Source organism: Nomascus leucogenys, chromosome 6, assembly GCF_006542625.1.
Source record: "Nomascus leucogenys isolate Asia chromosome 6, Asia_NLE_v1, whole genome shotgun sequence".
NCBI classification, from domain to species: domain Eukaryota; kingdom Metazoa; phylum Chordata; class Mammalia; order Primates; family Hylobatidae; genus Nomascus; species Nomascus leucogenys.
The window spans coordinates 91,785,774-91,810,364 of record NC_044386.1 but is presented as its reverse complement, the minus strand read 5'-3'; the positions used below and the strand labels follow the sequence as shown (position 1 = coordinate 91,810,364).

Below are 24,591 nucleotides of genomic sequence, written 5' to 3'. Positions count from 1 at the left end.
GCCCCTGCGTGGAGCCCGGGGAGACCCCATGGCCCGGCCTTCCTGGGCCTGGGACAGAGCGGAGCCGAGCGGGAATTGCTTTCCCGTTTCGGTCCGCTGCCGCTGTGAGGGCCGAGCGGAAACCCGTAGACCTTTTATGTGAAGAGACTGCGGCCTCCTGGTCACCAGTCACCGAGAGAGGGACCCCTGGACCGCCTAGGTGCTGGTGTCTGCCGCAGGCCATAGGGATCCAGCCCACTCAGGCAGTCCCATGGGGACGCGGCCTTCCCACCCGAGCGGAAAGGTGCTTCCCGCCTGCCCTGTGGTAATCCCGGAAGCCCTCAGCCGTTAAGCTAAAATTTCTGTTGCTTTGGCTACTGATGGAAACCTGTTGTAAGTGGAACCTCTAAACTGTATAACAGGTGAACCCACTTTAGGTAGCTGTGTGATTCTGTCCACTTGTACAGACGTGCCGTGGTTTTTAAGTCTCCTATAATGACGTCATTTTAAAGAGGCATTTCCTCCACCCCGCTGACAAGAGCGCCTCTTGAGGGCCCTAAACAATGTAAACAGCGATGGCTTTCATGAATTGAGCACTGTGTAAGGGCTTTACATATATTCTGTCTCATCTTCACGGAGCCATAGTACCCATTTTATACCTGAGGAACCTCAAGCTCAGAAAGGAAAAGGGACCTGGCCAAGACCACATAACCCTTGCCCTATTTTAACCGCTGGATGCCCCGAAACATGAATCATAAAAATGCTTTGTAATGTATATGTATTATATACTATATAGTACATAAAAGACATGAATGCTTCAACAAAATACAGGCAATAATAGAAATATCTACAAGGGCCAAATGTAGCCAGAGAGATAATGCTTGAATCTCATCTGAAAGTGTGCTATGTGAGCTGAGTGTTGATGAATGGCTAGGAGTTCAACAGATAGGGAAGATGGTCTGGCCGCAGAGAACAAGCAGAAGCGCAGAAGGTGTCAAGTAATTAATAGTTTGGGGAGCTTAAAGTGCATGGAGGGTACACAGCAAAATATTAGGCAAGTTAGTCAGGGGTCATGTCAGTTAAGAGCATTTTATAACTAAGAGTGGGCTTAAATCTTTGTAAACAGGACGTGCGAGCCAGAGAAGTGTTATGAAGGAAGAAGAGGCATAAGAAGGCTCCCTCTTGAGATAATCTGAAGAATTGGCCAGATTGAAAACCTTTTAAAATCTAAATCCCTGATTTGTTGATAAATCTTACTTTTCAACCTATAGGTTCCCTTTGGAAATTGATTTTGAAAAGTGAAAAATTCCATTATAATGTTAAAAAGCTTCTACCAATTTGTCCACTTTGTAAGTTTTAAAATACTAATAATTATATTTCTTAACCTCAGGATTTACAAAGTAAAGCATTTAACCTCAATACTGGTAGTCTAGGTTTTTTTGTTGTTGTTGTTTTGTTTTGTTTTTTTCTCCCAGGCTGGAGTACAGTGGTGATCTCAGCTTGCTGCAACCCCCGCCTCCTGGGTTCAAGCAATTCTCCTGAGTATCTGGGACTACAGGCGCATGCCACTACCCCAGGCTAACTTTTGTATTTTTAGTAGAGACGAGGTTTCACCATATTGGCCAGGCTGGTCTCGAACTCCTGACTTCAGGTGCTCCACCTGCCTCGGCCTCCCGAAGTGCTGGGGTAATAGGCATAAGCCACAGCGCCCAGCCAGGTCTAGGTTCTTTGATTCAGTGTTTCTATTTAGCAATTCTAGATTGCTGCCACAACTAAGGCAAGCCATGGATACAAGGAACACTTCTGTCCACCCCGTCTCCATTGTGATATTACCTACAGAAAAATTCAGTAACACTCGTCAGTACCCTAAACTCCTTTGCCTCACCTTTCTTTTCATTGTACCCCTACCTTGAATGAACCCTACCATCCATAGTCTCCACTTTGATAATGGATCAGCTGCCCACTATTAGAGAAATGTGTGTAGCCATCTGTATTCTATTACTAAATTTCTTCTTTTTTTTTTTTTTTGGAGGCACTCTTGCTCTGGCACCCAGGCTGGAATGCAGTGGTGCGATCACCACTGAAGCCTCGACGTCCTGGGCTCAAGGGATCATCACACTTCAGCCTCCTGAGTTGCTGATACTACAGGTGCACACCACCATACCTGGCTAATTTTTTATTTTTTTGTACAGATACATCTCACTATGTTGCTCAGACTGGTCTGGAACTCCTGGCCTCAAGCAATTCTCCCATCTTGGCCTCCCGAAGTGCTAGGATTACAGGCATGAGCCACTACACCCAGCCTACTTAATTTCAATCACCAAGCACAACTCGCCCCTCAATACTTCCCAGCAATTCTATTAAATTTTTCTGGATTGTTCTCCCACTCTTGACAACTCTTTCACACCTTTGGCAATTTCCTCAAACTTCCAACCCTGCCCTTTCACATCTTCTCAAAGCACGTGACTTTTTAAGTCACAGAGGAATTTGAAAATATCAGGACCAATGTGACTTGAGACATGCTGAGCAAAGAAGAGGGTGTTAAGGGATAAAGTCAGAGAAAGCAGATCAAGGTAGGGGGCCAGTAGGGGCCTTGTAGGTCATTTTAAGAAGTTTACATTATTGCAGTGGCAATTATTAACAGGTTTTAAGCGGAAGAGTGAAACTATATGATCTGTGTTTTTAAAAAGATAACTGACTGCTTTATGGAGAATGGACTATGAAAACAAAGCAATTATGAGCCTATCTCAATAGTCCAGGTAAGTAGATAATAGCCTGAACTAGGGTTGTGGCAATGGAGGTGATAAGAAGTGGCCAGATTGAGATAGAATTTGAAAGAAGAGCCAAAATATTTGCTGGTGGCTTGACAGTGGGTTTGATGGAGGAAACAAGGATGCTTACTGTATTTGGAGCTTGAGCGACTGGGTGAATGGTGGCATCACTTACTGAAACGTGTTATTTGAGGTGCTCGTTAGACATCAGGGCAGAGGTGTTGAGTAGGCAGTTCCATAAACTAAGATACAAGACTGAAGGTCAGGAAAAATTAGAGCTGGAGATAGAATTTTACCAGAGTTTACACCAGCAATGTTGAGAAGCGGCATAGGATAAAGGTGAAGAGGATAAAAGTTATGGAAGCAGATGGATCTGAATTTGCCTCTGCACCGCCGCCCCCCCCCCCCCCCGGCCCTGTTGCTGTCTGTAACCTTAAGCAAATTACTAAGCCTCTCTTTTAGAGGTTCACTTTAGAGGATCATAATTCCTGTTCTCATAGGATTATTTTTGAGTATCAAATGAAATTGTGTATTTAAAGCATTTGACACAGTACCTGGCACATAGTTAAGTACTCACAAAATCAGAGCTCTTAAAAAGTGTCATAAGTCACCTTTTTATAATTTTTTAATCAGTTTTGTTTGTTTGTTTTTTTGAGACGGAGTCTCGCTCTGTCGCCCAGGCTGGAGCACAATGGAGCAATCTTGGCTCACTGCAACCTCTGCCTCCCGGGTTCAGGCAATTCTGCCTCAGCCTCCTGAGTAGCTGGGACTACAGGCATGCACCACCATGCCTGGCTAATTTTTGTATTTTTTAGTAGAGACAGGGTTTTACCATGTTGGTCAGGCTGGTCTCAAACTCCTGACCTCATGATCCTCCCACCTCGGCCACCCCAAGTGCTGGGATTATAGTCATGAGCCACCGCACCCAGCCTAATCAGTTCTATTTTAATTATGCTTATGTGTACACAGCCTGTGTCATCCCCATTTTCTAGGGAAGAAAATCGTTCTGTTTTTTTTCTCAGAAACCTTTTCCATGATCTCATGACTTCATTTTTTCTTAATATCATGAAAAGTATTACAGTGCTTCTGAATTTTTGGGTCTCCTATCCATGGATAAACCATTATAACCATGGTTTGATGGTTAATTAACTTTCGTTCTATACATATTTTTATAGAATTAATTAGTTAACATTTGTTCTATACATATTTTGGAAACCATCTTAGATTCAGGTTAGGTTATGGTGCTATTTAAGGAAAACCAGTAGAACAACTTCTCTCTGGCCCCACATTGGCCAAGGGATGACCCACATACATGATTTTGTTTTGTTTTTTAATGACTTGTTCTTAAAGGTATTGCCTGTGTTATTGTTTTCCCAGCTACGGTGATTACTAGCTAGAAGCACGGTACTCTCTAAACAACAACAGGAAAAGGTTCTTGAAAAAGAAAATACACAAATTAATACCTTTTGATGCCAAGATAATCATTGTTGGTAATTTGGCACTCCCGTTGTCCCCAAGTCCTAGTAAGGTAAAAAAATATTGGTATACATTTATAAAATATCTACTCATGGGGCAAAATTCCAGAAATATTTATATGCTAACCAAATGATTATGTACTGAATACCAACAGGAAGACTATGCAGGTGCTTTTCAGATAAATATAAATTACAATAGCACTGGAATTTTTCTAAGGGCAGATAATAGAAGTGTAAGCTATGGAAAAGCCAACTGTGCCAACTGTTCCAGTTGGCTCAGGACAGGGGTTTCCTGGGACATGGAATTTTCAGTACCCAAACTGGGAAGTCCCAGGCAAGCTGGGATGGTTTGGTCACCCTACAGGGCATCTGACCAAAAATTCTTGTATGTAAGCAATTGTCTCTAAAATCAAGTGAGAAGAAATTGCTTTTTGTCATTTTGTTTATAAACTTAGTTTTAATGCAGCACTTTTTGTTTTTGTTTGTTTTGTTTTGTCTTTTTTTTGGTGGGAGGGGGGCGGTGCGGAAACAAAGTTTCACTCTATCGCCCAAGCTGGAGTGCACTGGCATGATCTCAGCTCACTGCAACCTCTGCCTCCCGGTTCAAGTGATTCTTCTGTCTCAGCCTCCTGCATAGCTGCGATTACAGGCATGCGCGACTACGCCTGGCTAATTTTTTGTATTCTTAGCAGAGATGGAGTTTCACCATGTTGGCCAGGCTGTTCTCGAACTCCTGACCTCAGGTGATCCACCTACCTTGGCCTCCTGAAGTGCTGGGATTACAGGCGTGAGCCACTGCGCCCGGCCTGTTTTTTTATTGTTTTGTTTGTTTGTTTGTTTTGAGACGGAGTCTCGCTGCGTCGCCCAGGCTGGAGTGCAGTGGCGCAATCTCGGCTCACTGCAACCTCCGCCTCCTGGGTTCAAGCGATTCTCCTGCTTCAGCCTCCCAAGTAGCTGGGACTACAGGTGTGTGCCACCACACCCAGCTAATTTTTTGTATTTTTAGTAGGGACAGAGTTTCCCCATGTTAGCCAGGATGGTCTAAATCTCCTGACCTCATGATCCGCCCCCCTCGGCCTCCGAAAGTGCTGAGATTACAGGCGTGAGCCACCGCACCCGGCCTGTTTTTTGTTTTTTAATGTTTTAGGTGTTCCTGTGTTTTACCAGGAAGGAGGTAAAGAAATTAAATTTTAATCAGAGCACAAAAAGAGACACTGATAAGCTGAGTACTTTGCATTTCTGTAAAAACATCTATGTATTTCAAATTTTGTTATAGATATCAATTAAGTGTTACAGCATTATTGAGAGATCATATCACAGCAGTTCTAAGTGTTAATAATAAGGTATAGAGAAACTGAAGTTACATGCCACATTAGAAGTCTGGTAGAGATAGTGACAACCAAAAGTAGAAACCAAGATTCTTAACTGCAGCCGTTTCTTTACGATCTCCCCATCCTGGTACAGTGGCTCATGCCTGTAATCGAAGCACTTTGGAAGACCAAGGTGGGACAATTACTTGAGGCTATGAGTTTTAGACCAGCTTGGGCAACATAGTGACACCCTGCCTCTACAAAAAAATAAAAAATAAGCAAATTAGTGAGGGCTGAGTACAGTGGCTCATGCCTGTAATCCTAGCACTTTGGGAGGCCAAGATGGGAGAATCACTTGAGTGCAGGAGTTCAAGGCCAACCTGGGCAACATAGCAAGACCCTATCTCAAAAAAAAAAAAAAAGAAAAAATTAGCCAAGCATGGTGGTGCATGCATGTACTCCCAGCTACTCAGGAGTCTAAGGCAGAAGGATCCGTTGAGCCTCCAGGAATTTGAGGCTGCAGTGAGCTATGATCATGCCACTGTACTCCAGCCTGGGTGACAGAGCAAGGCCCTGTTTCAAAAAAAAATAATAAAAATAAAAGATAGTCTCTACCTTACCTTTCTTCTAGAAACACAGTTGTCCCTTGATATCTGCAGGAGATTGGTTCCAGGACCCTAACAGATAAGAAAATCCATGGTTGCTCAAGTCCCTTATATAAAATGGCATGCTATTTGCATATAACCTACATACATCCTCTCAAGCACTTTAAATCATCTCTAGGCCGGGTGCGGTGGCTCACGCTTGTAATCCCAGCACTTTGGGAGGCCGAGGCGGGCAGATCACGAGGTCAGGAGATCGAGACCACAGTGAAACCCCGTCTCTACTAAAAATACAAAAAAAAAAAAAATTAGCCGGGCGTGGTGGCGGGCGCCTGTAGTCCCAGCTACTCGGAGAGGCTGAGGCAGGAGAATGGCGTGAACCCGGGAGGCGGAGCTTGCAGTGAGCCGAGATTGCGCCACTGCACTCCAGCCTGGGCGACAGAGCGAGACTCTGTCTCAAGAAAAAAAAAAAAAAAAAAATCATCTCTAGATTACTTGTAACCCCTAGTGCAATGTAAATGCTTTGTAAATAGTGGTTATATTGTATTGTTACATTTGATTTTTTTAATTGCTGTATTCTTTTTATTTTTATTTTTTTAATATTTTCACTCCATGGTTGGTTGAATCTGTGGATGTGGAAACTGCAGATACAAAGGGGCCTATTGTACAAGGTCTATAGACTTTATTATTGAGCCTGAGCTTTTATACAAGTAATTATCTAATGTGTGATAAGATAATGCTGGAACTAGAGGGCAGGCACAGTGGCTCATGCCTGTAATCCTAGCACTTTGGGTGGCCAAAGCGGGCAGACCACTTGAGGTCAGGAGTTTGAAACCAGCTTGGCCAACATGGTGAAACCCCATCTCTACTAAAAATACCAACAAATTAGTCAGGCGTGGTGGTGGACACCTGTAATCCCAGCTACTCGGGAGGCTGAGGCAGGAGAATCGCTTGAACCTAGGAGGCAGAGGTTGCAGTGAGCTGAGATCATGCCACTGCACTCCAGCCTGGGCGACAGAGCAAGACTCCATCTCAAAAAAGAAAAAAAAATAATGCTGAAACTACAGTATATAGTATCATACAATTGGACAAATGTACAAAACCATAGTGTCTATGTGCCCCATGATTGCAATATACATTTATTTGGCCTTAAATGTGTGCTTACACTACAACAAAAAGTAACATATGATGATCTTCCAAAAAGTGAACGTATATTTATCCTAATGACTTAAGGACTTGAAGGAAAAGTATTTTTGTAACTAAAGTTTGCAAAAGAAACATTTGTCTGTAGTTCACAATAGCTCTAGTTTATTTTGTTGCTTTATGGATGTATTTAAATGGATGAATTGGCAAAAAGTGAGCAAATATATTATTGAGTCTATACTAGATGCCACACTAGATGCATATGCATTTTTTTTTTTCTTTTTTGAGACAGAGTCTTGCTCTGTCGCCCAGGCTGGAGTGCAGTGGCGGATCTCGGCTCACTGCAAGCTCCGCTGCCCGGGTTCACGCCATTCTCCTGCCTCAGCCTCCCGAGTAGCTGGGACTACAGGCACCTGCCACCACCATGCCCGGCTAATTTTTTGTATTTTTAGTAGAGACGGGGTTTCACCGCGTTAGCCAGGGTGGTCTTGATCTGCTGACCTCATGATCCACTCACCTCAGCCTCCAAAGTGCTGGGATTACAGGTGTGAGCCACCGCACCCGGCTGCATATGCATTTTTAATTTCTTCTTTATGATCTTGTGAAGTTGGAAGTCTTAACTTCGTTTTATAGATGAGAAAAAAGTTCAAAGGTGGAAGTAATTTACCAAAGTACACAACAAGTTGCAGAACCTTGATTCAGATCCAAGTTTTCAGAGTTCAAGTCCAGTTTTTTTCCATATAATTCTCAGTGATTATAATAAGATCTTATTCTTATTCTAAAATTTGTATTTTTATAAGGGAGTAATTGCTATCAATCCTACTGCTTTCTGGATTGGCAGCCATAAACATTGACTGTATGTAGTATTTGTTCCTCCTGGAAATAGGTAATAAAAGCAGCATAGTGTTACTATGAATAGTAACACGAATAGACGTGTTATCTTCTGTTCACAATGTTCTACTTTATTCTTATAAATATAATCTTAGCATTCTTTGTTGTTGTTGTTGTTGTTGTTTGAGACAGAGGCTCATCCTGTCACCCAGGCTGGAGCACAATTGTGCAATCTCGGCTCATTGCAACCTCCGCTTCTCAGGTTCAAGCAGTTCTCCTGCCTCAGCCTCTCAAGTAGTTGGGATTACAGGCACCCACCACCATGCCCAACTAATTTTATGTGTTTTTAGTAGACACAGAGTTTCACCATGTTGGCCAGGCTGCTCTCAAACTCTTGACCTCAGTTGATCCACCTTGGCCTCCCAAATTGTTGGGATTACAGGCGTGAGCCACTGCACCTGACTTAATCTTAGCATCCTTAATGAAGACTTAAAGTACATAAGCCATGATTTTTTTGGTCAACCAATCAATAGTTACTTATTAGTGTCTACTCAGTGCAAAGCACCTTTCTAGGCATTCTGGAGAAATAAAGAGAGATTATAATTTAGGGAAGGAGATAAATTAAAAGGTTAATTTTAAAAATGATAACTGCACAGTTGAAGAGATGTCACAAGCCAAGAAGACTGGCACAAATGGTAGTGCTAAAGGAGTTCTTGGTCATGGTGCCATGTGCCTGTAATCCCAGTTACTTGAGAGGCTGTGACAGGAGGGTTGCTTGAACCAACGTGTTCAAGACTAGCCTGAGCAACATAGCAAGTCCCGATCTCAAAAAAAAAAAAAAAAGTTATAGAAAAAAAATAGGTTCAAATCCTAGCTAGGAAAAAAAAGGAGATAGAAGTCACTAGACTGGCATATTCTACAAAAGCATAATATGCTAGACTTTCTTATGCGTCCTGCCTTTGTACCTGCTGTTGCCTCTGCCTGACCTCCTTTCCACCTACTCTTTCCCACAAACTAATTCATGTGCTTCAAAACTACTGTTTTTTTCATATAATTTCTAACATGGTGCTTGATGCCTAGAACATGTAGTCATCTATGTAATGCCCATTCCCAACAAACTTCCAAGCTTTTGTTAATGCTGGAATGAATTAATATAAACCTAAAGTTTATGAATTAGTATAAACCTAAATGTCTGAAAATAATAGACATTTATTGTATTCTTACCTCAACATATGTTGAATCTTGCCAACATTAAATCAACACTAGTGTTCTTGCCTGTTAATTCTTCTAGGTGTTCATGAAAACTTGAAGGTTGTGTGGAGCAGAAGGAAGAGGGGGTCTGATATGCATGTTCTCCATGGCACTCCTCATCTAGGATTTCTCTAGGGCAAATGCTCATTCTACCTCCCACATCCCCAGTGGTAACTCAGCCTTTAATACTTCATGGCAAGATAGGATTGATGTTGGAATCCAGCTAAATTGGACACAAATGATACAATGCAGCTCGGTTATGAATGAATAAAGAACTGCAACAGGAAGCAAAAATCTTTAGGACTTGAAGATTGTAGCAATAGTAAACCCAGAAATAGCAGCACCTGACAGGACCACACAGCCCCAAAGTTTTCAGAAATCAAAAAGCTTTCTTTTTTGTCTTTTTGTTTTCTCTCTTGGTTTTTTGGTTCTTTTGGTTTCATTTGAGACAATACCATGATTTAGTAGGCATAGTCACCTCTTCCACCCCAGGAACCAAATGCCACTCCTTACAGTTATTTTGCAAAGTGGCATCACAGACATCTTTAGTAAAGTAATAATGGAGAGCTTGTGATACTTGACAAGAAGTCTTTATAAGCCGCTTCACATTTTGCTTTCCGGAAAAGATTGGATACGTGGATTGACATATTTAAATTGCTGAAGCAGCATACCAAGTTCCTTTTTTTTTTTTGAGGTGGAGTTTCAGTTTCGCTGTTGTCCAGGCTGGAGTGCAATGGCGTGATCTCGGCTCACCACAACCTCTGCCTCCCAGGTTCAAGCAATTCTCCTGCCTCAGCCTCCTGAGTAGCTGGGATTACAGGCACGCACCACTATGCCCAGCTGATTTTGTATTTTTAGTAGAGATGGGGTTTCTCCATGTTGGTTAAGCTGGTCTCAAACTCCCGACCTCAGGTGATCCACCCGCCTCGTCCTCCCAAAGTGCTGGAATTACAGGCGTGAGCCACTGCACCTGGCCTCAAGTTCCCATTTTAAAGAATTTGACAGGACAATAAAGTAATTAAAATCATTACATTCTATCTACATGTTATTAAAACAGAATAGTCCTGGAGGTTTATACCATATTGATTAGTATATTTGTGTACATTAAGCAAAGCCGAGCATGTGTGGACACATTTTTTTTCTAAATCACAAGCTGCAGGTATGAGCCATGAGCCTTTGTTTCTCCTAAGTGAGTGTATATGGGAGGTTGCAAGTGGAGAGGGTCAGACAGAGGGATGAGATATTGTGCAAAAGTGAGTATTCTTACTCAGCTGACTTTGAGAGGCACGATGGTGTGGTAGTTAGCACCATACATGCCAGAGCTAGAAACCCTACTTATTAAATATGTGACCTTAGGCAAATTAGTTTACCTCTTACAAGCCTGTTTCCTCATCTGAGGGAAAAAAAAGGAAAAATAATGTTTTCCTCATTGGATTGTAATGATGAAATGAGTTAGTGTAAAGGACTTACATTATTATTATTTGACACAGGAAGTGTACGGAGCTTTGTTTTAGGTCTGACTATATACAAAGATGATTATTCAATTTTAAAGTGGTGGCCCTTTGAAGAAAACAAAGCAATATTCATTTGCCAAATTGTTGAAAATGCTGCTGTGCTCTTGTATGCCTGTATTTTTATTAGTTAATTCAACAAGTCAGTTGTTCACTAACATGTCAGGCACTGTGCTAGATGTTGAGGTTAAGAAGATAAATAGGCCGGGCACGGTGGCTCACACCTATCTGTAATTCCAGCACATTGGGAGGCCAAGGCAAGCGGATCGCCTGAGGTCGGGAGTTTGAGACCAGCCTGGCCAGACGGTGAAATCCTGTCTCTACTAAAAATGCAAAAAAAAAAAAAAAAATCAGCCAGGTGTGGTGGCACGTGCCTGTAATCCAGCTACTCAGGAAGCTGAGGCAGGAGAATCACTTGAACCCGGGAGGTGGAGATTGCACTGAGCCGAGATCCTGCCATTGCACTCCAGCCTGGACAACAGAAGGAGACTCCATCTCAAAAGAAAAGAAAAGATAAATAAATAAATAAAACCATTTCAGCTCTCAAGAAGTTCTCAGACTAGTAAGAGAAGCAGATATGTAAACCATTAATTATAACATAAGTACTATAGTAGAAGTATGATCTGAATATTAGGGAAGCAAGAATATATGTATCTAACTCAGTATAGAAGGCACACAAGCGTGTCATGGAGGCTTTCCTAGGGAAAATGTGGCCTGAGCTGGTCAGGCATGGTGGCTCACGCCTGTAATCCCAGCACTTTGGGAGGCCAAGGTGGGTGGATCACGAGGTCAGGATATTGAGACCATCCTGGCTAACACGGTGAAACCCCATCTCTACTAAAAATATTTTTTTAAAAAATTAGCCAGGCGTGGTGGCGGGCGCTTGTAGTCCCAGCTACTTGGGAGGCTGAGGCACGAGAATGGCATGGACCCGGGCGGCGGAGTTTGCAGTGAGCCAGGATTGTGCCACTGCACTCTAGCCTGGGCAACAGAGCGAGACTCCATCCAAAAAATAAAAAGTGTGACCTGAGCTGAATATTGGAGGACAAATAAATGATGTTCTGGGAAGAGGAATGTGAATGTATATATAAAATATATAAGTGTGAAATACGGCATATTTGAGCCATGCCCTATTTGGGGACCTGCCAGAAATTCAGCATGCCTGAAATTTTGGGTGTATATAAGACTGTTAGGGCCAGGCACGGTGTGGCTCACGCTTGTAATCCCAGCACTTTGGGAGCCGAGGCAGGCAGATCACATGAGGCTAGGAGTTCGAGACCAGCCCGGCAAACATGGCGAAACCCTGTCTCTACTGAAAATACAAAAAATTAGCCAAACGTAGTGGCACTTGCCTGTAATCACAGCTACTCGGGGGAGGGCTGAGGCACAAGAATCGCTTGAACTCGGGAGGCAGAGGTTGCAGTGAGCCAAGATCGCACCACTGCACTCCAGCCTGGAGACAGAGCAAGACCCTGTCTCAAACAAAACAAAACAAAAACCTGCTAGAAATGTCATTGTCCCTTCTTGTACCCTTCCCCTAGAAAGGTCCCGTTTTCTTTTTTATCCTCTTTCACTTTCTCTTTACATAACTTGGCTCAAGGCTCCTCAGCTTGCAAATAGTAACAGGTGGAAATCAAAGCCCTGATTCATCTCTCTGTCTGTAGTCTGTACTCCTTCTCTTATGCTACTTTGAAGATTTTCCATTCTTTGAATAAAATTTGTCATTATTTTACTAGGATTTTTGTGAGGGAGATTGTGATAGGTTGTGCTTTACTAGACTAATTTTGATCATTACATTTAGATTTTATAGAGCTAATAGGATGAGTGCAAGTAGGGGAAGATGTATTCCATATTAATTCAATTAAGTATACATATACTAAATGCAGTTGAACATAACCATTGTGTTAGCTATTATTGAAAATACAAATCTGATTTCTTTTTTTTTTTTTTTTTTTTTTTTGAGACAGAGTCTCGCTCTGTCATCCAGGCTGGAGTGCAGTGGCGCAATCTCAGATCACTGCAAGCTCCGCCTCCTGGGTTCACGCCATTCTCCTGCCTCAGTCTCCCAAGTAGCTAGGACTACAGGTGCCTGCCACATGCCCAGCTAATTTTTTGTATTTTTAGTAGAGACAGGGTTTCACTGTGTTACCCAGGATGCTCTCGATCTCCTGACCTTGTGATCCGCCCGCCTCAGCCTCCCAAAGTGCTGGGATTACAGGCATGAGCCACTGCGCCCAGCCAAGAAGCTTATATTCTAATACAGGAAATCATGCAGGAAAAAATCTAATGCCAGATGGTTCGTCAAACAGCTCTCTGTTAAGCTTAGCACTAGGGCCATGTTTCTCAACTTTTATTTTCATTATCAGCCCCCTTATGGAGCCCTTTTAGACCTGTTTTTCCTATTCAGCACCCCACTATAAAATTTTAACACCATAAATACACTGTTTATGCTTTAATGGACTGTATGCGTATCTATTCTTTACATGTAAAACATACTTTTTTTCATATCCTCCCCAAAAAAACAATTTTTTCCCCTTGGGGTGTAATATTGCCCATGTTGAAAATGTGTACACTAAACTAGAGTTACCATTTCCAGGGTCTAAGATTGGGAGTAAAATTCTAGTTTCAGGATTTTAGTAAATATCTAACCATATGTTATAATTTAGAAATTAAATTTTCTGAGTTCAGGTAAAATACACAGCACTGTCAGCATCAGATCAAAAAAATAAAATAATTGTATATGCACATACTTGTGTGGCTAAGCTCAGGGTTGTCACATTGTGCAACTTCAGAGAGTATATTTACAGTATAGTCTGTGTGATGGGAAGGAAAGGAGGGAATGAAAAATAATTTGAAATTATAACCATGATGTGATTAAAAGACAAAATCATCTTAAAGTTTTCTTGACATTCCTATCTTGAACAGAATTATGTGTTTGTCCTTTGCAATATATAATTAATTCTCTGTGAATGTTTAAGTCACCCACATATTAATTTACATACAGGCCAAAAATGTATACCAACCAGAATATTCACAGAATATACACACACTTATTTTATTCTTGAATATAGAGCTAAGAACATGAATGCTGTGCTAATTTTTACTCCATAAAGACATTATAAATCAGTTTTATCAAAGCTTAAGTACCCACCCTAGGACAAAAATAAATTATTCCGACCTATATGCCAAGGAACTAAAGGAGATCTCCAGCCACCAAAAAACCTGTGAGGAGCTGAATTCCTACCAAAGAACTGAAAGCCTTGGCTTAACAGCCTATGAGGAGCTGCATTCTGCCAACAACCTTGTAAGCAAACTTCGAAGTGAATCTTCTTGCAGATGAGATTGCAGCCCTCGGCAAGACTTTGTTTGCATCTTTGCGAGAGATCCTGAAACAGAGAACCCAGCTAAGCCACACCCACATTCTGACCCAGGGATACTCTGAAATAATAAATGTTCATTGTTGTTTTTTGTTTGGTTGGTTTTGTGTGTGTATGATTGGGTTTTTTGGGTGTTCTCCCTCCCCACAAATGAGGTCTCCCTATGCTGCCCTAGCTGGTCTCTAACTCCTGGGCTTAAGCAGTACTTCCACCTCAGCCTCCTGAGTAGCTGGGATTACAAATGTGCACCACTGTGCCCTGTTGTTTTTTAATTGAATTCCCCTTCACTTCCACCAAACCATCTCCCTTTAAAGATCAACTGTTCAATAAGTACCTGACCAGTTGATAGATTCCACATACTATACCATAGAACTTAGCACTTTTTTATAGCAGTTATCAAATTTGCACTTAAACAGTATGTTATCTCTCTGAGTTGGTAAATTACATAAGGATGAGAACATTCCTACTGTGTTTATTACTACAAACCATATATATAACACAGTTTTTGATACTTAGAAGACATGCAATAAATAAGGTAAAAATTTGTCTCCCCGTTTTTTTTACCAAGTTATATCCTTGTCCTATGTTATATATAAAAATAAAATCTACATAAAGGTCTAAAGAAAGAAAACATAAAATTAGTGAAGAAATATTGTTGAATATTTAAATATTTGGGAGTGGGGAAGGCCTTATCAAGGATAGTACCAAAGGCAATATCTATAAAGCAAAAGATTAATAGGTATGACCATATAATTTGATACTTTCTTCTGCAAAAACAACATAAATAAAAGATACAAACTGGAAAAATACTTACAAAATATATGACATGAGTTTATCCTTAATGTATAAAAGTCTTATATGAATGAATAAGAAACACATGTACACATACTAGTGTTTTGGAGAGATGGACAGAGAACATAAACTGAATTACAAATGTCTAATATATGACCAAAAGTTCAACTTTATTAGTAATTAAAATGGAAATTGATAACAAGCTATCATTTCTACCTGTCAGAATAATAGAGACTTTATAAAATACTAATACTGAGTTTCGATGGGAGAAGTGCATGGACAGAATGACTACTTATAGGAGTATAAATTGATACAGTTTTTTTAGAGGGCAATTTGTAATAAAAACTTTTAAATGAGCATGCCCTATGATCTAGCAATAATTCCTTTAGTAATTTAACCTAAAAAATTTTGTACCAAACTTTAGCTGCAAAAATGTTCAGGGAATCAATTGGTTAAACAAATTATGGCTGAGCCTGGTGGCTCACGCCTGTAATCCCAACACTTTGGGAGGCCAAGGCAGGCGGATCATGAGGTCAGGAGATCAAGACCATCCTGGCTAACACAGTGAAACCCCATCTCTACTGAAAATACAAAAAATTAGCCAGGCGTGGTGGCATGCACCTGTAGTCCCAGCTACTTGGGAGGCTGAGGCAGGAGAATCGCTTGAACCTGGGAGGCGGAGGTTGCAGTGAGATGAGATCGCACCGCTGCACTCCAGCCTGGGCAACAGAGCAAGACTCCGTCTCAAAAAAAAAAACAAATTACATAATATAAAATCAAAAACTGTGTCCCCATTTAAAATGATATTGTGGAATATGAATTGACCTGGAAAGATGGTTATCGTATGTCGTTGAACAAAGAAAAAAGAGGCAAATTCATCCATTTTAAGTATATGATTCAGTGAGCTTTAATACATTTACAGAGTTGTGCAGCCATCACATTCCAATTAAAATGATCTTTCCATTGTGCACATGTACCCTAAAACCTAAAGTATAATAATAATAATAATAAAAGATCTTTCTTTTCTTGCTTACCTATATTTTCTTTGGCTTCTATGCTAGTTATGTATAACTGGCCATTTTAAAAGTTAAATTCCCCCTTCAGTACTGACTCCTCCAAAAAAAAAGGCAAATATAAAATGTCAAAATAATAGTAACGATAGCTAAAAGGTTTTCCAAAGAATGAAAAAGATAACAAGCAAACACACTTTAATTTTTGTAGAGAGATTAAATACTTGCAGAGAGATTGAAGGACCTGTTTCAGTCTGTGTAAATGTACCTATTTGCAAAAGGGCTTTACTCTCTTATCCCCACCTACCCTGTCTTTCTCTGACCTTGCTGATCCTCCTGATGTATTTCGGCTTTAAAAGGATAAGGAGTTTTAGTATGGGAGTTATTGAAAGTCCTAATTCAGCCTTAATTCCTAAAAGTAAAAGAAACTAGGCTTGATAAACATAAGGAAACATGAATTCAAGAAATAGGAACACAAAAACAGAAAAGAAAATGTTAGTGGGGCATGATGGTTCACACTGTAATCCCAGCACTTCGGGAGGCTGATGCAGGAGGATTGCTTGAACCCAGGAGTTTGAGACCAGCTTGGTCAATATATTGAGACCTCATCTCTACAAAACATTTAAAAGGTGGTGCTCGCTGTGGTCCCAGCTATTCAAGAGGCTGAGGTGGGAGGATCACTTGAGCCTGGGAGATTGAGGATACAGTGAGTTATGATCACACCACTGTACTACAGCCTGGGTGACAGAGCAAGACCCTGTTTAAAAAATGCTACTGGAATACATTGCTTTTTCAAAGATCAATATATAATAACCAATTGTTATAGCTGTGAAAATTATACATTATATACAAAGTAAAAAGCACTGATTTGCCACGTTGGGCAAAACCACAATAATTTTCCAACTTTAAGCCACTTCTGCCATCATCAAGATATCAGATCTAAAAGTACCAGAAAAATAGGGATGAGACTTGAAATTTTCTAAAAATTTTATGCTACTCAGATACATTTTGCTTTATAGAAATAGAAACAGAACACACATAAAATATGTATTTACCTGTGTTTCACTGTTACAATGTAAGCGAGTGCTAGAACAAATACGAAAATATCAGGAGACAAAAGATCAAAAGATACACTTTTCACATAACAGAATCACAGAGTATTATGACACAGTAGTTGTTTCGACTTCATCTTATTATCAGAACAATTATGACCTGTCCATAGTGATATATTAGCTAGTTACTATCAAACACAAAACTCTCATCTCTTTCATCATAGTCTAGTACACTTTTCGTTTTCTTTTGTTTTTATTTTTTTGAAATGGAGTCTCACTCTGTCACCAGGCTAGAGTGCAGTGGCTCAATCTCGGCTCACTGCACCCTCCGCCTCCGGGGTTCAAGTGATTCTCCTGCCTCAGCCTCCCGATTAGCTGGGACTACAGGCACCCGCCACCACGCCCAGCTAATTTTTGTATTTTTAGTAGAGACAGGGTTTCATCATGTTGGCCAGGATGGTCTCGATCTCTTGACCTCGTGACCCACCCACCTCGGCTTCCCAAAGTGCTGGGATTACAGGCATGAGCCACCACACCCGGCCTATTTTTCTTTAATCCTTGCTTTTATAGGAGACAACAGAGTAGAGGCTCTGGAGTCTAAATGCTTGATTTCAAATCCTGCGTCACCACCTAACTAGCTATGTAATTTTGGGCAAGTTACTCAATATTTCTGGGTCTTATCTGTATAGTGGAGGATCTAATAGTACTCAAAATAAAAGTATAACAATTGATATATTGTATGTAAAATGCTTAATACAGTGCCTGGCACATGGTAAGCATTCAATAAACACTAGCTATTTGTTACTCAGTGTAAATAAAGCTTTTTTGGAGTTTTTTTTTTTTTTTTTTTTTTTAGATGGAGTCTTGCTCGGTCGCCCAGGCTGGAGTGCAATGGCGTGATCTCGGCTCACTGCAACTTCTGCCTCCTGGGTTCAAGTGATTCTCCTGTCTCAGCCTCCTGAGTAGGTGGGATTACAGGAGCCCACCACTGTGCCGGAATAATTTTTGTATTTTTAGTGGAGACAGGATTTCACCATGCTGGCCAGGCTGGTTTCGAACTCCTGACCTCAGGTGATCCACACGCCGCGGCCTTCCAAAGTGCTGGGATTACAGGTGTGAGCAACCTCACCCAGCCTAAATAAAGTTTTTAAATGATAACATCGTGGGCAAGAGTGTGACTAAAAGTACATAAAACAAGGGGTTGAAGAAGTTGAATTTGTGTGTGGAAGCAGAGAAGAGAGAAAAGGGCATGGTGTGGAGAGGGAAATTAGGAGTCAGGAAACAAACTAGATTTAATTACAGCAAGATAATCAGAAGAAAACTGGACCATAGGATAATTTTATTTGTTTTATTTATTTATTTTTTGAAACAGGGCCTCACTCTGTCTCCCAGGCTGGAGTGCAGTGGTGTGATCATGGTTCATTGCAGCCTCAACCTCGCGGGCTCAAGTGATCCTCCCACCTCAGCCTCCTGAGTAGCTGGGACTACTGGCACACGCCACCACACCCAGCTAACTTTTTAAAATTTTTTGTAGGGACAGGGTCTCACTATATTGCCCAGGCTGGTCTTGAGCTCCTGGACTCAAGTGATCCTCTGGTCTTATTCTCCCAAAGTGCTGGGATTATAGGCATGAGCCACCATGCCCAGGCTAAGGCAAATCTTACCATAACAATTAGTTCTTAACAAACCAACAAACAAACTACATCTGGGCGTTGTGGCTCACGCTTATAATCCCAGCACTTTGGGAGGTTGAGGCGGGGGGATCACCTGAGGTCAGGAGTTCCAGACCAGCCTAACATGGTGAAACCCCATCTCTACTAAAAATACAAAAATTAGTTGGGCGTGGTGGTGGGCACCTGTAATCCCAGCTACTCAGGGGGCTGAGGCAGGAGAATTGCTTGAACCCAGGAGCCAGAGGTTGCAGTGAGCCGAGATTTTGCCATTGCACTCCAGCCTGGGCAACAAGAGCTAAACTCCATCTCAAAAAACAAATATATATATATATATTTTTTAGAATATATATATATATATATTGTTTAGAATATATATATATATATATAGTTTAGAATATATATATATATTCTAAAAGCTGGACCATGTATGCTGTGTAATGTGAATTATATCACCCTATCAAACAGTTAAAGGCCTGAAAGTTTTGTTCTGGAGTCAGAGCCGAAACTGTTTCAGGTGGTAGCTGCAGGGATACCTATTAACCACTGGTAACACAAAGAGACTTTTGTCCACATATTTATAGTATTTTGTCCCCAGTTTTTATAGGGAAATTTGTTCAAAGTTACCAAAACAATGACAGCACCATTAAGAGTTCTATGGACCCCATCTTGAACCTTTCTTCTGAGATGGCAGTGTCTATGTAAGCTCTTTATGTGCCCTTAAAAACAGCTAGAGGTATTAGAAATTAGAATCTTTATAATCAACTCTTGGTTCCTCAGAATGCCCAAACAAGTAAAATTGACTGGGTTTGGAGCTGGAAGGGACTTTAGACATCCCTAATTTTACAGAAGGGAAAACTGAGGCTCCACAGGGTAAACCAACTTGCCTGTCATCAAAGTAACCAATAGCAGAGCTGGCACTAGAATTTCAGTCACCTAATTTCTAGTGCAATGCTGTTTCCACTGTCAAAAGTTATTAAAATTGTATATTTAAATGGGTCTTTTAGAAAATTTAGTCCAGAGATTCCTAAATAATTACCCAGGAGCTAGTCCTGGATTGGCTGTAAAAAATTATTAGTAGTGCTTCTGAGAGATACATATCTTTGGCTCCATCTTCAGAGATTCTGATTAAGTATGGTCAGGATATGGAATCTGTATTGTTTAAAACTTTTGAGTTATTCTGTCAATCAGCTAGGCCTAGGAAGCATTCTCCAGACCAGTCATTTATCAGATGTACCAGTACCATCAATAACATTAGTACAGCTTCTGCTTGAATACCTTCAATATAAAATCTATTACATAAACAAGTCCTTGATAGTATGATACCTAAGCAAAGGAGGATGAGGACAAGGTTTAAATTCTATTTTAAAGTTTAGAAACCTCTACTTAAGTTTAGTCAGAGAAGTAGGATTTCTCCGGCAGGGCACCATAGCTCACGCCTGTAATCCCAGCACTTTGGAAGGCTGAGGTGGGCAGATCACCTGAGGTCAGGAGTTCGAGACCAGCCTGACCAACATGGTGAAACCCCGTCTCTACCAAAAATACAAGAATTAGCTGAGCATGATGGCATGCTCCTGTAATCCCAGCTACTCAGGAGGCTGAGGCAGAAGAGTCATTTGAATCTGGGAGGTAGAGGTTGCAGTGAGCCAAGATTGCACCATTGCACTCCAGCCTGGGCAACAGAGCAAGACTCTGACTCAAAAAAAAAAAAAGAAAAAAGAAAAAAGAAAAAGAAAGTAGAATTTCTCCATGTCTTAATGATCAATTGGGCATAAGTGTCAGTTTTCACATAATTTGGGGCTGTGTTAATGGAAACATGGAAATAGGCAGAATATCTGTTGAGTTCAATGGTAGAACCCAGGAAGCTGAATGTAATGGTACTGTTTCACAAATTAAGACTCTGTGTCTTAATTTATGAATTATGTGCTCATACTTCTTGGCACTTGAAATTAAGGTTTCACTATCAAATATATCAGTGTACATCTCACTCTGAGGCTAGCTATATAGAGAACAAGCAAGAAATTTATTATAAAAGCTATTATACAATTACTATTAGCATAGTAATATAACTTAATTTCAGAATTTATTTTCCCCTTCTCCTTCCTAAAGAACTTTGCATTTGTTTAGCATTCCTCCTCTTTTCCATGAATTCTATATAATTCTTTGAAACTCACCTTATCCCTAGCCCTAGCTGTTTTATTAGGACTAGTGAAAACATGGTATTCCTACTTCCATGCCAATGTTTGTTACTTGCTCCAGAACTAGGCTTAAGGCAATCAGCACATAGCATCCTTATGGTGGCTATTACTGGTCTGGGAGAGAACCTACATAGACCAATCAGACTGAAGGGAAAGACTTACATTCAGTAGTAGGTGAGAGGTTTCCTTTCTCTCCACCTATACTTGAAGAAGGGTACATGTTACCACTACTGCTGCTGGCAGCCATCATGTGGCCAAGAGGAAAGCCATTTAAGGATGAACCCTACACCCTGAGGAAGGCAGAGCTGAGAGAATAGCATAGAAATGGAGCCAAAGCGTGGCTCTAGACACCCTAACTACTGAACTTTGTTTTGCGAGATCATAAAATTCCATATGTGTTTTAGCTGGTGTGAATTAGGTCTCACTATATACAGCTGAAAATATCCTAACTATTCATGCGTAAAATACATTGTGAGGAGGGCAGGGGATATGTTGGAAATCTCTGTCCTCTTAATTTTGCTGCTCCAAAACTGCTCTAAAAAATAAAGTCTTAAAATATATATTGCAAAGTTCAGCCCAAGAAATACTTTAAGATTAGCATAATGTGACCTGCTATAATCCTCAGACTATGGCAAAATTATATTTGATCTAACCAATGAGTATTTGACTTAGAGTCTCTGAGTTTCTGGCTGCATCACCAAGACTTCATTCATAAGGCTATTGTCTTACCTACAAAATATGTAAACCCTTATTGAGGGACACAGTCTGAGAAAGGCTCTCTAGAACCATTCAGGAGCTATGGCATGGTGTTCACATCAGTATATATTATACTTCATAATAGGTAATGAGTCTGCATAAAGATTTACTTACTTATTAAGCACATGCAAAGACTGAAAGGTGAGGCCATTGAGGTACAAGCAAAAGTAGGGGACTGTAATGTCAAGGAAGCAGAAGGAAAAAATGTTTTGAGAAGGAAAGAATAATCAGCTGTTCAAGTGCTGCTAGAAGCTTTCTTGGAATTTAAAATACAAGTGAGTAGGCAAGGTAGTCACACATTATAAAACAAAGTTGCATATAGTAAATGTGATGTGAATTCAAAGGCTGTACATTCTAGCTCTTTCCTACTCTAAAGAAGCATCAGGTAGGAGCTGTTAGAATTGCAGAACCAGCCAAGCATGGTGGCTCACACTTGTAATCCACAAGAGGCCCTAGGCAGGCAGATCACCTGAGCTCAAGAGTTCAAGACTAGCCTGGGCAATATGGTGAAAGAAACTCCACCTCTACAAAAAAAATACAAAAAATAGCTGAACGTGGTGGCACATGCCTATAGTCCCAGCTACCCGGGAGGCTGAGGTGAGAGGGTAGGTTAAGGCTGCAGTGAGGTGTGATTGCACCACTATGCTCTCCAGCCTGAGCAGCAGAGCAAGACCCTGCCTCCAAAAAAAAAAAAAAAAGAAAAAAAAGAAACACAGAACTTCAGATCCCTATCCCACCAATCTCACCCAGAATCTACTGAATCACAATTTTACATTTTAACAACAAACTGATGAGGGCTGGCATTTTAGGAATTAACCAAGTGATACACAGTATGAAGTGAAGAGAAGCAGTCTAGAATTAAGGGGATAGGCTTGGTTTTTGTGTGTTTTTTTTAACCACTTACGTCTTCCTTTTAATCAAAATTTTATATTTTACATATTTACATATATGCATATATATGTATATATACAAATACAATTTTCACCTATAAATGTATATATACATATAAAATGTATATATATGTACAATTATTTTTTACCTTTAAAAATGTGTGGTGTATATATGTATATGTTTGTGTATATATAAATGTTATTTTATATATATATATATGTCTGGCTAAGTCCTATAATCTCAGTACTTTGGGAGGCCAAGGAAGGAGGATCACTTGAGGTCAGGAGTTCAAGATTGGCTTGGGCAACACAACAAGACCCTGTCCTCCTTTTATTTTTTAGATGGAGTCTTGCTCTGTCGCCCAGGAGTGCAGTGGTGCAATCTCAGCTTACTGCAACCTCTGCCTCCCAGATTCAAGTGACTCTCCTGCCTCAGCCTCCCAAGTAGCGGGGACTACAGGCATACTACGCCCAGCTAATTTTTGTATTTGTAGTACCATGTTGGCCAGGTTGGTCTTGAGTTCCAGACCTCAAGTGATCCACCCACCTCAGCCTCCCAAAATGCTGGGATTACAGGCGTGAGCCACTGCTCCCAGCCTGAAGTAATTTACTTTTATTTCCTTCACTTTAAGCAAATCATGAAATTTCACAGTGATTCCTGGGGTAGGGGGAGAAGGAAGGCGGTGTTTGGAATCATCGGGACTGTGGCCCAGTTGGCCCGCATAGATGCAGGCAGGGTGGGCCCTCACTGGGGCAGCTGGAGGAGCAGGTACTGCCCCACCTCGGGAGCGTAAGAGCTGGCACGCGGTATCCCCAGTGGCTTCTGGCTGGCGTGGCTCCATCAGGCAAGTCCCCACAGTGGCCAGTGAGGTGGTGGTCAGCTCCGCTGCCTTGGAGTCGCCCTCAGCAGATATCATGGTTGCCTTTTTCTGCTGCCCAGCCTTTTCCACCACAAATCTGGCCCTCTCTGCTTCCTGCTGAGCCACCTGTTTGGCTTCCACTACTTCTGTGAACTCCTTCCCGAAGGTCAGATGTGTGGAGGAGGCGTCGTCCAGCATGAGCCAAAATGTGGCTGCTGCTCCATAAGGTCATCCTTCACCTGCTTGGAGACCACCTCTCTCTGGGTGATTGCTTCTGCAGCCTCAAAGCGAGCCACCACCTGCTTAAGGATGTCTGTAGTGATGGATGGCAGCACAGGCTCATCACAGCCCTCTCTGATGCTGGTGAAGATGCAAGGAAGCTGGCTAGGGACAGGCAGGAAGAGGGGTATTGACATTCTGTAAATCTTTGCTACTAGTGATGACTGGCACCTTACGTGGTCGAGAATGACAAAGATAATTGGTTTCTGTATCCATGGGATGAGAAAGTGAGTTCTTTCCCCTACCACAATGTCCTGTATCCCAGAATCGGTCAAAGATTACAGCTGTGTGCCCAGCATCCACATTATATAAGGCAGAGTTCACCACGCCTCCTGCAACAGCTAAGACCAGGCCAATGGACTCAAACACTTTGGCAGCCATGTTTCCTTCTGCTGGACCCTCTCACACTTGCTTCCATTCTGACCTCCACATGAATTCCTCAGCCACACATACAAAATATTTTTTAAAAAATTAGCTGGGAATGGTGGTGCACGCCTGTCATCTTAGCTACTCAGGAGACTGAGGAGGGAGGATTGCTTGAGCCCAGGAGTTGGAGGCTGCAGTGAGCTATGATTGGACCACCGCACTCTGGCCTGCGTGACAGAGCAGGACCCTGCCCCTAAAATTAAACATTTTTAAACTTTAAAAATTTTTAAATAAAAAATATATAATACATATAATTCTTTTTTCACCTTAAATTTTTTTTTGTCTTTTTTTTTTTTTTGAGACAGAGTCTGGCTCTTTCCCCCAGGCTGGAGTGCAGTGGCACCATCTCAGCTCACTGCAAGCTCTGCCTCCCAGGTTCACGCCATTCTCCTGCCTCAGCCTCCCGAG

At 41.3% G+C, this 24,591-nt stretch overlaps 1 pseudogene; it reads right to left on the bottom strand.

Moving 5' to 3' along the window:
• Nucleotides 1–161: 161 nt before the first annotated feature.
• Nucleotides 162–24,138, bottom strand: LOC100593908 (annotated as a pseudogene).
• Between the last annotated feature and the right edge of the window lie 453 nt (nucleotides 24,139–24,591).